At 37.7% G+C, this 14,377-nt stretch overlaps 1 protein-coding gene across 8 annotated transcripts in view; it reads right to left on the bottom strand.

Moving 5' to 3' along the window:
- The window catches only part of CD109 (CD109 molecule), a 151,858-nt gene that overhangs the window by 76,244 nt on the left and 61,237 nt on the right, over nt 1-14,377 (bottom strand). The gene's annotated exons all lie outside the window — the stretch shown is intronic.

Genomic DNA, 14,377 nt, shown 5'->3' with positions numbered 1-14,377 from the left:
TTTATGAAGCAAGAATAACACACGTCAAACTATGACTTCAGATTTGTTCTGAATATAACTCTCAAAAAAAATCAATGTATAAAGTTACACATAATTCAAGTATTTACACATAATCAAAAATACAAAATCATCATGGGCCAACATTTTCTACCTTTCAAATTCCTTGAATTATTTTCTAATCCAACTCCTAAAACACTGCATTCTACCGTATTTTAACAAATATTGTTAATTATTTCCTTTTCCAAGATCAACAAGAAAACATGTGGCCTATTATTATATCATTTTTTCTAATTCCCCATATTTCTGTACACTCTAAATCTATGAGTAACACATTAAATAGAACCTCTTTAAAATAGCTAAGGAGTTCCAAAAATAAAATTTGTATTCTAGGGTTGCCTGAGTAGCTCAGTCAGTTAAGCATACAACTGTTGATTTTGGTTCAGGTCATGATCTCACAGTTATGAGATCAAGCCCTACATAGGGCTCCATGCTGAACATGGGGCCTGCTTGAGATTCTCTCTCTCTGCCCCTTCCCCACTCATATACAAGGGCCCGCACACTATCTCTCTCAAAATAAATAAATAAACTTAAAAAAATTGTATTCTAAATCTGATTCCCTATGTTTATCAAAGCAAATACACAGATGCAGCTACAAAATACTAGTTCTTTAAAAATCATCCTTGGTTAATCAAGCAACCGTACACCAAGTTATTTCTTAATCCTAAAATATGGATAGAGTTCATTCCAAAGTATAAAACAAATGTAACTACTTATATGCTAACAAAATAACTGTGTGAAACTTGGTTTTGATGATATCACTTAAAGTAGATCCCTAATCTTTGACAAAGCAGGAAATGACACCCAACGGAAAAAAGACAGTCTCCAACAAATGGTGCTGGGAAAACGGGATGGCGACATGCAGAAGAATGAAACTGGACCACTTTCTTACATCATACACAAAAATAAATTCAAAATGGATGAAAGACCTACATGTGACACAGGAAACCATCAAAATCCTAGATGAGGACAGGCAGCCAACTTCACCAGAGGCAAGAGAACAAAAGCAAACATGAATTATTGGGACCTCATCCAGACAAAAATCTTCTGCACAGTGAAGGAAACAATCAACAAAACTAAAAGGCAACCAACAGAATAGGAGAAGATATTTGCAAATGACATATCAGATAAAGGGTTAGTATCCAAAATCTATAAAGAACTTATCAAACTCAACACCCAAACAACAAATAATCCAGTGAAGAAATGGGCAGAAGACATGAATAAACACTTTTCCAAAAAAGACATCCAGATGGCCAACAGACACATGAAAAAGATGCTCAACATCACTCATCGTAGGAAAATACAAATCAAAAGCACAATGAGATACCACCTCACACCTCTCAGAATGGCTAAAATTAATAACTCAGGAAACAACAGATGCTGGCAAAAATGCAGAGAAAGGGGAACGCTCTTGCACTGTTGATGGGAATGCAAACTGGTGCATCCACTCTGGAAAACAGAATAGAGGTTTCTCAAAAAATTAAAAATAGAACTACCCTATGATCTAGCAATTGCAGTACTAGGTATTTACCCAAAGGATTAAAAAAATACAGATTCAAAGGGGTACATGCACCCTGATGTTTACTGCAGCATTATCAACAACAGCCAAACTACCAAAAGAGCCCAAGTATCCACCAACTAAAGAATGGATAAAGAAGATCTGGTATAGGGGCGCCTGGGTGGCTCAGTCGGTTACGCGGCCGACTTCGGCTCAGGTCACGATCTCATGGTCGGTGAGTTCGAGCCCCGCGTCGGGCTCTGGGCTGATGGCTCTGGGCTGATGGCTCGGAGCCTGGAGCCTGCTTCCGATTCTGTGTCTCCCTCTCTCTCTGCCCCTCCCCCCGTTCATGCTCTGTCTCTCTCTGTCTCAAAAATAAATAAACGTTAAACAAAATTTTTTTTAAAAAAGATCGGGTATATATATATGTGTGTATGCATGTATATATATATATATATGCACGCACAATGGACTATTACTTAGCCATCAAAAACAATGAAATCTTGCCATTTGCAACAATGTAGATCGAGTTAGAGTGTATTATGCTAAGGAAAATAAGTCAGTCAGAGAAAAATACCATATGATTTCACTCATATGTGGAATTTAAGAAACAAAACAGATGAACATATGGGAAAGTGGGAAAGAGAAGAAAGGGAAACAAACCATAAGAGACTCTTAATGATAGAGAACAAGCTGAGGGTTGACAGAGGGAGGGAGGGAGGAGATAGGGTAGATGGGTGATGGGTGCTAAGAAGGGCACTTACTATGATAAGCATTTGGTGTTATAATTAAGTGATGAATCACTGAATTCTGCTACTAAAACCAGTATTGTCCTGTATGTTAACTAACTAGAATTTAAATTTAAAAAATAATAATAAGTAAAAATAAAAGGAAAAAATAAATTTTAATTTACTTAAAAATAATAAAGTAGATCGCAAAGAAATTGTGTTGATCAAAGTCTTAAGAATCTACAGATTTGTGGTTTGTATCTTAAATTGTTTTCATGCCCTATATAGGAATGTTATAAAATATATGTATTTAGTTCAGTTATAAATTCTAATTTCTCATCCTCAAAAATCAAATCAAGAAGGTGATCTACCTGTATTGCCTATTTTACTTATAAACATAAGAAATATACTCCTTAGGGGTGCCTGCATGGCTCAGTTGGTTGAGCATCTGACTCCTCATTTGGGCCAAGGTCACGATCCCAGTGTCATGGGATCAAGCCCCTCATCCGGCTCTGTGCTGAGCATGGAGCCTGCTTAAGATGCTCTCTCTCTCCCTCTGCCCCTCTCCCCGACTCATGTTCTCTCTCTCTACGTCTCTCTCTCTCTCTAAAATTAAAAAAAATTTTTTTTAAGAATTCTAGTCTTTAATTTTTGCTTTATTACTAAGGTCAGCAGGTGAGTCTACAGAATAAGTAATTTTATAACAATGATGATGCCTCTGTCAAGTTAAATATATCACAAACACTAAGGGAGTACTACATGAAAAATACTACATGAGGCTATGTAAAGACAAATTACAGTCCTCAGCATAGGAGTGTCAATCGAGAGATGGAGATACACATAGTAAAGAGCAATAATGCAAGACTGACAGTGTCCTGCAGTTTGATGCATTGTGTTTTGTCTCTTAGTCTCTCCTATGCTAGACCCACACATACTTCCATCTCTACTCATTTTCTAAGACATAGTTCAAATATTACTGCTTCCCTGAATCCCCAATCCAAAAGGAATCTCAGCACTCTAAGCCTCAATGTTCTTTAGTCCTTCCTTCTGTCCCTTTTTACCCTGTAAAAAGTGTATCATAAATAGGTATGTAGTTTATCTTCCTGCAAGTTCTTTGATGGCCAGCTCCATGCTGGATAATTTTTTATCCTTTATAGTTTACCCCATGAAGTGCCAACCCAACACAAGAGTTCTCTTGATACTCTTAAGGATCTTTCTGACTCCTTCCTTCCTTCCTTAGTGGTCCCTCTTTCTGCTCCCGAAATGTTGGCCCTACCCACCCTGAGCCCAATACTGTTCTAATTCTCCAGACCCTTAAGTGAGCTCATCAACTCTCATGGTTTTAACTGCCATCTCTATACTAAAGAAACCTAAATCTTTATCTCTAGCCTATACCTCAGCCCAGAGATTCAGACTCAAATCCACTTTCTGGACATTTCTATCCAAATGTCCTACAAAATGTCCTGGACTTCTTTAACTGCATTTAGCCTCCTCCAGGGACCTTTTCACCTTTCCCCATATTAGGTTAGATATGGTTCCCTCCCATAATAACTTGTATGTAACTTCATCATTTTACTTACCACAATACAATTATCTGATTCATATCCATCTCCTATAACAGACTATGAAATTTTGGGGAACACAGCACCTATCCAGCATGCCTTCAAGGTTTGTTGAATGAATGTATGTATAAAATGAACAAATTGGTTTTGTCCCCAGGCTGGTTCTTATGGGGCTCTTTAGATTGGCCTCAATTATCACACAGTATCTCCTGCCAGAAATTGAAATAACCTTCTCATATGAAGAATCAGACAACACTGACAAGGCTCAGCCATTTGTGAAATGGCCCATAGAGTAACCTTAACTCTCCCCCTTGTGTCTGAAAGGAATATAAATGCCAAGAAGTGGAAGAAGCCAACATCATGGAAACCTGGGGGGAAAAGGCAGCAAAAAAAAAAGTGCTTCTTTTCACTATCATTTTAAATTGTTCCAATAAATCACAAAATCATTTTGTAACTAAGTGCTGACAGGGTGCTTTGTAGCAGATGAGGTTTTCCCAGGGTGTTTATAAGTGGTGAAATGCAAATCAAGAAATAAATTACTTTACTGTCCAAAGGGTTTGAAAAGCAGAAAAATGGATTTTGTAATTTTCAACATATTGTCCATTAGGCAATCAGGTCATACCAATTTCCACAATGAGTTGTTATTTTTATTAAATATTTTTATAAAACATATAATCAGGAATGGTAGAAGATACTGAAACACTTAAAACTAATAGAAATTTATGTCATAAATAACCATAAAAACACTGATGCTGAGTACTTTCATAAGGATAAAAGAGGTATGTGCAAACTTTTTCCATAAAGGGCCAGATAGGAAGCATTTTAGGCTTTACAAGCCCATATGGTCCCTGTTGCAACTATTCAACTGTGCACTGAGGTAGCAGGTAAACAATGAGACTGTGTTCCAATAAAACTTTATTTACAAAAACAGACATTGGGCTGGATTTGGCCTGTAGGCCAAGGTTTGCTGAATGTTAGTCTAAAAAGTAAAATTGTTCTATGCTAATTCTAGCTGAACTAAATTGACTAACCTTAACTGAAAACATGGAGAAGAAAGAAAAGAAAAAAAAAAAAACAGAGCTTTTGTATGAAGCACAATTTCATTTACTAAATAATTTTCCTTCAGCTCCACAGAAACAATCTGATTCAAAATGAGTTTTCATGTTTATTCTAGCTCATCAAATATAGTTCGTGCTCATTCACTCTGCCAGCAACTAAAGGAGGCTGACCTGAAAGAGTAAACACTTGAGCAGCATGTCTTCTAAGCAAACACCTTTCCAGGTGCAAGAATACATGACTCATCCACATCTTCTCAGTTCCACTTGCCCCAGATGGTCACTGTTCCCTGGAGAAAGCACTCCCTTACAAAGCCCACTCTTAAGCACTTACATCCACTCTCGTAAGCCTGTCTCCATTAGACTTTCTAACCAAATTCTAAAGGAGAAATGGAAAAGAAGAAACAGGAGGTATTCTCAGTAATCTCTGTAATTTCTTTGTTCCCCTTATCCCTAAATCAATAATTTGTTGTGATGGTATATGTTATGAATATCAATCAAATGAAAGGGAAAAGAGAAAAAATACACGATTTTAACTAGTTCCTTTAAAATATGTTATGACTAAGCATAAGAGACTGTTAAAAACTGAGAACCAACTGAGGGTTGATGGGGGGTGGGTGATGGGTATTGAGGAGGGCACCTTTTGGGATGAGCACTAGGTGTTGTATGGAAACAAATTTGACAATAAATTTCATATATTAAAAAAAATAAAAATAAAAAATAAAATATGTTATGACTGTATGCAAATTAAAGATATGTGAATTGCTAAAAACATCTATTCTAGTTACAGAATTTCCCTTGTCTAACCACGAAGCCATCCAACTCTTGAGAGAGTTTCTATTTTTAATAAACTTGAAGGAATATGGCACACTATATGACCATTTAAAATATATATATATATTAACATGCAGGCAAGCTTCTAGCAACTCTTGCTTCTGGAGTAAAAAGAAATGCCAGAAACAGAAGTAAGGATTTTTGTTTGCACATTTATGTTCATACATGATTGTTTAAGTTTCCCAAAAGTCTGCTTCAGCACTGATCTCCAGTGTCTGGATTTAATTTGTATTTAAAGGTTAAGAAAGGCACTGAACTTTCTAAATCCAGAACTATTTCAGACTCAGTTTTGGTTTTGTCCCCCAAGACAATAGATGCCACCTATATCCACAGTCCCAAACAGGTGCAAGTCTAGCACATAGGACTTGCAAAGGAGGTTTCCAAAAAACTAGTTTTGCAACACTTAACCAAAAGGGTCAAGATGGAAATTAACTAGAAAGGAATTTTAGGAGAAAGTTTTTGATGTGCTTTCACACATCAGTGGCAGTAGGCAGGTACCTGACATGCCTGAACAACCTTAGAGAAAATACTGGTATTGGCCAGCCATGCGGACAGCTAAGCTAAGAGAAAGTGTTGCATTGGGAGTTGCAAGAAGTGTTTCCTACTTAGTTGCAAGAACCAAAGAAAGTGTGACCATTTTCCCTCAACTAGATATGCAAAAAAGAGAGAGCCACCATGGGGCTGTCCAGTCCTGATCAAAAATAGCCTCCAGGGGCATCTGGGTGGCTCAGTTGGTTGAGTTCTGACTCTTGATTTCAGCTCAGGTCATGATCCCATGGTTGTGGGATCAAGCCCCACATCAGGCTCCGTACTGAGCATAGGGCCTGTTTAAGATTCTCTCTCTCTCTCTCTCTCTCTCTCTCTCTCTCAAATAAAAAAAAGAAAATAGCCCCCACAGGGGGAGCACCTCTGGAAGGTATACTGTATACTGTAGATGCCTAGGAGCTGAAGACAAAGTGAAGAGCAGCCAGAGGAGGAGACAAATTTAAAAGCATCAAAGACACTGAATGGAAAGCCTCCCAGCAATGGTAGGGATGCTCCAAAGAACCCACAAAAGACTTTTATGAAGGGAAGTTGTTTATTTTAAATACCTGCCAAGCCCAGAGAGTTCTGATGCCAGATGACAATGGTATCATGTCGAGCCATGTTAAATTGCCATTTTTGTAGGACAAATATTGGCAAATTCATATAACTCATCTTTACATATCAAGTAAGAATTTTTTACCCATTGTCTCTCTTCCCTCCACCTCTTTCAATCATGGAGGAGTTGAATGCAGCTTAGTGACTCAGGAAGAAGCAGCCAGACCAGAGAAGACCCAAGCTGGGACAAGATAGCACTTGATTTTATTGGACCAGACATATTAGTTATTGGACATAGCCTCATTTTTGTGTATAAATATAACCAAAAATGACAGAACCTTTTATTACCAAAAAATAACTCAAAAAATGGTGGGATTTTCCCTTTATTTCAACCAACTAATAGGATAGAATGTGTCCCAAAGAGCAGGACTAAATGGCAAAAAATAATGCTGTGGTTTTTGTATTGCACCTTTCACGTTATACATGTTCAACCTCACAGTCACACACAAATAACTAGGCACACCAAACAGGCCAACTGTTCATGTTAAGAAAGGCTGGGGATGCAGAGGGTATCGACAATTCTGACTCATAAGATTTCCCACTGAAACAGTTATGGTTAGAGTTCTCGACAGATCTACAAATGTCTCCTTAATCCATAATAGGAATGAAATTATATGGTGTTTTTGCTGCTGTACCCACAACATACTATATTAATGTTCTCCTTCTCAGAAACAAAAGATTTAAATGAGCTGTCTATACTCTTTATTGCCCCTGTCACCCAGATTCCACCACTACCATGTCACTGGCATGGAAGGGCACTCAGTAAGCAGTGGCTCCTTGTCTCTGCTAATTGCCTATGGAGTCTCTCTCAGGCCTGGTTCTCCTGGAGACTTCTGCAGCACCTAGTGCTGTAGCCACCCTCTCTGAATCCCTTCTGCTCTGCTCTGTGCCTGTACTTTCTTGGTTCTCTCATTCCAAACCTGGCTGTTCATCCTCTGTTGCTTTGGGCGGTTCCCCTGCTTAGCTGCTGAATGTAGTGATTTCCCTCTGATCAGCCTGCCCATCTCTCTTCCCTAAACCAAGTTTCCAGCCCCAAATTCCCCTGTAATGGGCGAATTTCTCCCAGAGCCCACACTTAAAATCCCAGGGTCACCTCTGTTAAAAGGTAAACTGAAGCACATTAAAAATTTTAAGAGTTTGGGGTACCTGGGTGGCTGAGTCAGTTGAGTGTCCGACTCTTGGTTTCAGCTCGGGTCATGATCCCAGGGTCACGGGATGAGACTCAAATTGGGCTCCTCACTGAGCCCGGAGCCTGCTTGAGATTTTCTCTCTCTCTCTCTCTCTCTCTCTCTCTCTCTCTCTCTCTCTCCTTCTGCCCTTCCCCTGCTCCAGCTCACACCCCACTCCCTCTCCCTCTCTCTCTAAAATAAAATAAAGTAAAATAAATAAAATAAAATAAAATAAAATAAAATAAAATAAAATAAAATAAAATAAAATTATCTTAAGAGTTTATGTGAACAGAATTGGATTGGAATTGGGCAGTGCTGACCAGCAATTGGTTAGGCATGCTCCACCAACAGGAGCTCAGGGAGAAACTTTTAGAGAGAAAAGGCAGAAGCAAAGTAAGGAAATTATTGATTGGCTATAACTTAAAGCCTTAGTTGGCTGTTTGTGACTGGTTACCCTTAGCATTTTGATTTTGTAACCTTGAGGCATTCACAGACTCTGATTTTGGTTTGCATAAGTAGTCAGCCATGGCAATACAGCCACATCAGTCTAATGACCTCCTTCTTTAATTAATTTAACACCCTTTGGGGCACTTGGGCAGCTCAGTAGGTTGAGTGTCCGACTCTTGATTTCGGCTCAGGTCATGATCCCAGGGTTGCGGGATCCACGCTCCACACAAGAGCCTGCTTGAGATTCTCTCTCTCCCCCCTCTCTGCCCCATCCCCCACTCGCACTATCTTGCTCTCTCTCTCATTTTAAATAGATAGATAGAGAGATAGACAGAGAGATAACATCTAAAATTTCTTTCTCCTTTTCACAATCCGATCTAATCAGTCCCTAAACCTGATGAATCTTCCTTTAAAGTGTCTCTTGAATTCACCGATTCCTCTTTAGTTTGTGCTGCTCCCCTAAAGCAATCTCCTATTACCTTCAGACTAGACTGTTATAACCTAACACAGAAGGTAGGCTGTACTTGCCAAGCAATGATACTGACCCTCTGGCATCTCCCTGACTTCAGTTCCTCTCCTTTCAATCACCTCACATGCTATGATCTTCCTAAAATACTACTGTAATCATGTCACACTACAAAAATCAACAAGACAACAAATATCAACGACAATTTTTGTTGTTGTTTTTCAGAGGTTTATCGTGACAACATGTCATTCTTTCTACTGAATAACATTTTGGTGTTTTTACATTGGGCATGCATTACTTTTATAATCAGAGAAAAATAACAAAAGTGTAATTTTTATATCTTTTATAATAAGAAACTCATTCACATAAGATTTTTGCTTTCTTTGTCCTCCGAAGTCTTATATGAAATTTATAACATTAACATTCAAAGTAAAATAAAAGTTTTTAGAGGCCCCCACTGTCTACAAAATAAAATCTAGGGGCGCCTGGGTGGCTTGGTCGGTTGGGCGTCCGACTTCGGCTCAGGTCATGATCTCACGGCCCGTGGGTTCGAACCCCACATCAGGCTCTGCACTGACATTCTGGAGCCTGTTTCAGATTCTGTGTCTCCCTCTCTCTCTGCCCCTCCCCTGTTCATGCTCTGTCTCTGTCTCAAAAATAAATAAACGTTGAAAAAAAAATTTTTTTAATAAAATAAAATAAATAAAATAAAATAAAATCTAAAACATTAGCTTAATATCCAATATGTTCCATAGCTTGACCCACAAACTCTTCCAACATTCTCTTTAACTATTACTCTCTGCAGGGCCTCCATTCCAGGCAAGTGCTTGCTCCCAACCCTACTGCTGTCACCTAGCTCTGCACCTCGTTCCACCTCTCCCCCATGGTCCCTATCTGAGTCCTACAGTGCCCTCCACCTCCATCTAGTTGAAGCATGGAATTTTTAAAGATGTGAAGAGGCTTACAAGTCCTCTGACCCAAGCTCCTTATTTTAGAGCTGAGGAAAACAGATCCAGAGCTGAAAGAACTTGTCCACAGTCCCTTGACCACAGCATGAGGCCCCATGTCATGTAACTCCCAACCTAGTGCTCTTTCCAATTATTTTATGAAGTCTTCCCTGACTGTAAGCTCCTTGAAAGTAGGTTTTGTGTCGTATCATCTTTGGATGTTTACTGACTGGTATTTCTTCCCACCTAATGTACATTAAGAAAATTCTATATTTTTAGTTTCATTCAGATTCCTACTAATTCTCCTATGCTTAAGCCTAATACCTACAGAACAATAATTGTGTAACATCTATCTTTTTCCCACAGAACAATAATTGTTTAACATCTTGTCTTTTTCCTCTTTCATTTTTACCATAAAATTAGCAAATAACTTAAAAATTAACAAATCACAATGAAAGTATCATCCATAAAAGTCTCAGTAGATGTATATTGACCTACTTGGAGAAATGATAGATGTGCAAAAGAACGGAAATGTTTGTTAACATTCACATTGTCCTTTCCTTTCCTGTTTAGAGTCTAAACATCTGTGGCCTAAAGTGTAGTTGCAACATATTTCTCTTGGAGTTTTCAAGCCAGGCATAGGGATCAACTGTAGTAGATTCAATAAACAGAGATGCCCAGTTCCCACCCCCAGTTACTGAATCAGAACTAACAGAACTACAGCCCAAACAAAACAAATGCTTTCATTCATCCATCCTTCAACAGAGAATTATTGAACCTAAGTGCCAGCATTGTGCTAAGTGATGGACAGACACCTTCTCAGGATAGGGTTTTTAATTTGGTGAAAAGAAATATATTTATCAAATAATCATACACATAATATATAATTACAGACAATGATAAAAGTTGTGAATTAAATTCATAGGGAATTATGAAACTTGAAGATGAAGCTGGAAAAGTAGTCAGATCAGGCAAGGCCTTGTGTAGGCCATGGTAAAACATATGAATTTTATTCTGAGTGCAACGGAAAGCCTTTGGAGAGTTTTAAGCTGAGAAATAACATGATCCAATTTAACGTTTAGATTACTTTCTTGGGCACCTATCTCAAGCAAGAGGAAAAAGGAGAAGCATAGCTACAACTCTGTATTGAATGGGAAAGTTACCCTTGAAGCAAAATAATTCCATTTCTTGCTCATTTCTTCTTTTCTCACTCTACCCAGGGACACAGTACTCATTTTAGTGTCCCACCTGGGACCCAGGGCTGTCACCAGCAGAGTCCAAAGAGCTGTAACTTTCCAAAACTCCCTCTATGCCATTGAAAACTGAGCATCTTATAGAACTAAATACACACATCATACCAATGTCAAGTTCCTGTTTTTGAGGTTGTACTAGAATAATGCAAGATAAAACCATTCAGTACACTGTGTAAAGGGCACACAGGACCTCTCCATACTATCTTCACAACTTTCTCTGAATCTACTTCAAAATAAAAAGTTCTTCAAAAATTAATCCTCTATGTCTTATATCACCAAGATTATATAGTCTGCTAGGTTACAGCAAAGTAATCCTTACTAATACATTAATGGATGTTAGCCTATTTCCCCTACCAGATAGCCTGTATACTATAACATGAGTCTCCAGCACTCAAAATCTTCAGTCTAAAGCCATGGCTGTTGTGGTCAGAATGTGATACACGTTGAAAACAACCCAGTGTGAAACTCAAATAAATAAATTCACAGATGAGAGAGGAGAAGTAACAATCAACACCACAGAAATACAATCAATTATAAGGGGTATTATGAAAAACTAAATGCCAACAAATTAGACAACCTAGAAGAAATAGATAAATTCCTAGGAACCTATAACCTACCAAAACTGAGACAGGAAGAAATATAAAATTTGAACAGACCAATAACCAGCAAAGAAATTGAATCAGTAATCAAAAAACTCCAAAAAAAAAAAAAAACCCTCCCAAAAAACAAAAGTCAAAAGGCTTTACAGGCAAATTCTACCAAATATTTAAATAAGAGTTAATACCTATTCTTCCCAAACCATTCCAAAAAACAGAAAAGGAAGGAAAACCCAAATTCATTCTATGAGGCCAGCATTAGCCTGATACCAAAACCAGATAAAGGCACCAATAAAAAAGAGAATTACAGGCCAATATCTCTGATGAACATAGACGCAAAAATCCTCAACAAAATACTAGCAAACTAAATTCAATAATACATTAAAAAAAATCCTGCCCCACGATCAAGTGGGATTTATTCCTGAGTTGCAAGAGTGGTTCAATATTTGCAAAACAATTAACATGATATAGCACATCAATAAGAGAAAGGATAAGAACTATAAGATCATTTCAATACATGCATAAAAAGCATTTGACAAAGTACAACATACATTCGTAATAAAAGCAGATTTAGAGGGAGCATACCTCAACATAATAAAGGCCATATATATGAAAAATATAACATCATCCTTAATGGGAAAATACTGGAGCTTTTCCCCAAGGTCAGGAACAAGCCAAGGATGTCCACTCTCACCACTTTTGTTCAACATAGTCCTGGAAGTCCTAACCATATCAATCAGACAACAAAAAGAAATAGAAAGCACCCAAATTGGCAAGGAAGAAGTAAAACTTTCACTATTTGCAGATAACATAATACTATATATAGAAAACCTGAAAGACTCCACAAAAAAAACTGCTAGAACTAATAAATTCAGTAAAATTACAGGATACAAAATCAATGTACAGAATCTGTTGCATTTCTATACACCAATAATGAAGCAGTAGAAAAAGAAACTAATCCCATTTACAACTGCTCCAAAAGCAATAAGATACCTAGTAATAAACCTAACCAAAGAGGTGAAAGACCTGTATTCTGAAAACCATAAAACACTGAAGAACTTATCAGACAAAGAAATGGAAACACATCCCAACCTCATGGACTGGAAGAACAAATATTGTTAAAACGTCTATACTATCCAAAGGAATCTACACATTTAATGCAATTACTATCAAAGTAGCAACAGGATTTTTCACCAAGATAGAAAAACAATCCTAAAGTTTGCATGAAACCACAAAAGACCCCAAATAGCCAAAGCAAAGCAAAGTTGGAGGCATCACAATTCCAGACTTCAAATTATATTGCAAAGCTGTAGTAATCAAACCAATATGGTACTGACATAGAAACAGACACAGATTCACAGAAAGAATAGAAAACCCAGAAATAAACCCACAACTACATGGTCAATTAATCTTCAACAAAGCAAGAAAGAATATCCAATGGAAAAAGATAATCTTTTCGACAAATGGTGCTGGGAAACCTGGACGGCAACATGCAAAAAATGAAACTAGACCACTTTCTTACATCATATACAAAAATAAATTCAAAGTTGATTAAAGACCTCAATGTGAGACCTGAAACCAAAAAAATCCTAGAAGAAAACATCTTTGTTCTCAACCTAACCTCTTTGACATCGACCATGGCAACTTCTTTCTAGATATATCTCCTGAGGCAAGGGATACAAAAACAAAAATAAACTATTGGGACTACATCAAAATAAAAAGCTTCTGCAAAGCAGAGGAAACAATCAACAAAACTGAAAGGCAGCCTACAGGATGGGAGAAGATATTTGCAAATGACATATCTGATAAAGGGTTAGTGTCTAAAATCTATAAAGAACTTATCAGACTCAACACCCAAAAAACAAATAATTTTAAAAAATTATTTTAAAAAATAGGCAGAAGAACAGGTGAACAGATGAAGAGATGAAACAGATGAACAGAAGAACAGATGAAAAGATGTTCATCACTTACCATCAGGGAAATGCAAATCAAAGTTATAATGAGATATCACCTCACACTTGTCAAAATGGCTAAATTCAACAACACAAGAAACAACAGGTGTTGGCAAGGATGTGGAGAAAAAGGAAGACTCATGCACTGTTGATGGAACGCAAACTGATGCAGCCACTGTGCAAAACAATATGGAGGTTCCTCAAAAAGTTTAAAACAGAACTACCCTATGATCCAGCAATTGCACTACTAGGTATTTACCCAAAGAATACTTTGGTATTCAAGGGGTCACATGCACCCTGATATTTATAGTAGCATTATTACAAGAGCCAAACTATGGAAGCAGCCTAAGTGTTCATCACTTGATAAATGGATAAAGAAGATGTGGTATATAAATATATTGTCATGTCACTCAGCCATAAAAAAAGAATGAAATCTTGCCATTTGCAACAACATGGACGGAGTTAGGGAGTATAATGCTAAGCGAAGTAAGTCAGTCAGATAAAGACAAATACCATATGTGGAATTTAAGAAACAAAATAAACGAGCGGAAAGAAAAAAAAAGAGAAAGAGACAAACCAAGAAACAGACTCTTACCAGAGGGGAAGTGGGTGGGGGGATGGGTGAAATAGGTGAGAGGGATTAAGGCGTGCACTTGCTGTGATGAGCACCAGG

The sequence above is a fragment of the Felis catus genome, chromosome B2 (genome assembly GCF_018350175.1).
Source record: "Felis catus isolate Fca126 chromosome B2, F.catus_Fca126_mat1.0, whole genome shotgun sequence".
NCBI classification, from domain to species: Eukaryota; Metazoa; Chordata; class Mammalia; order Carnivora; family Felidae; genus Felis; species Felis catus.
Note: the sequence above shows the minus strand (reverse complement) of the source record. Positions and strands in the feature narration are given on the sequence as shown.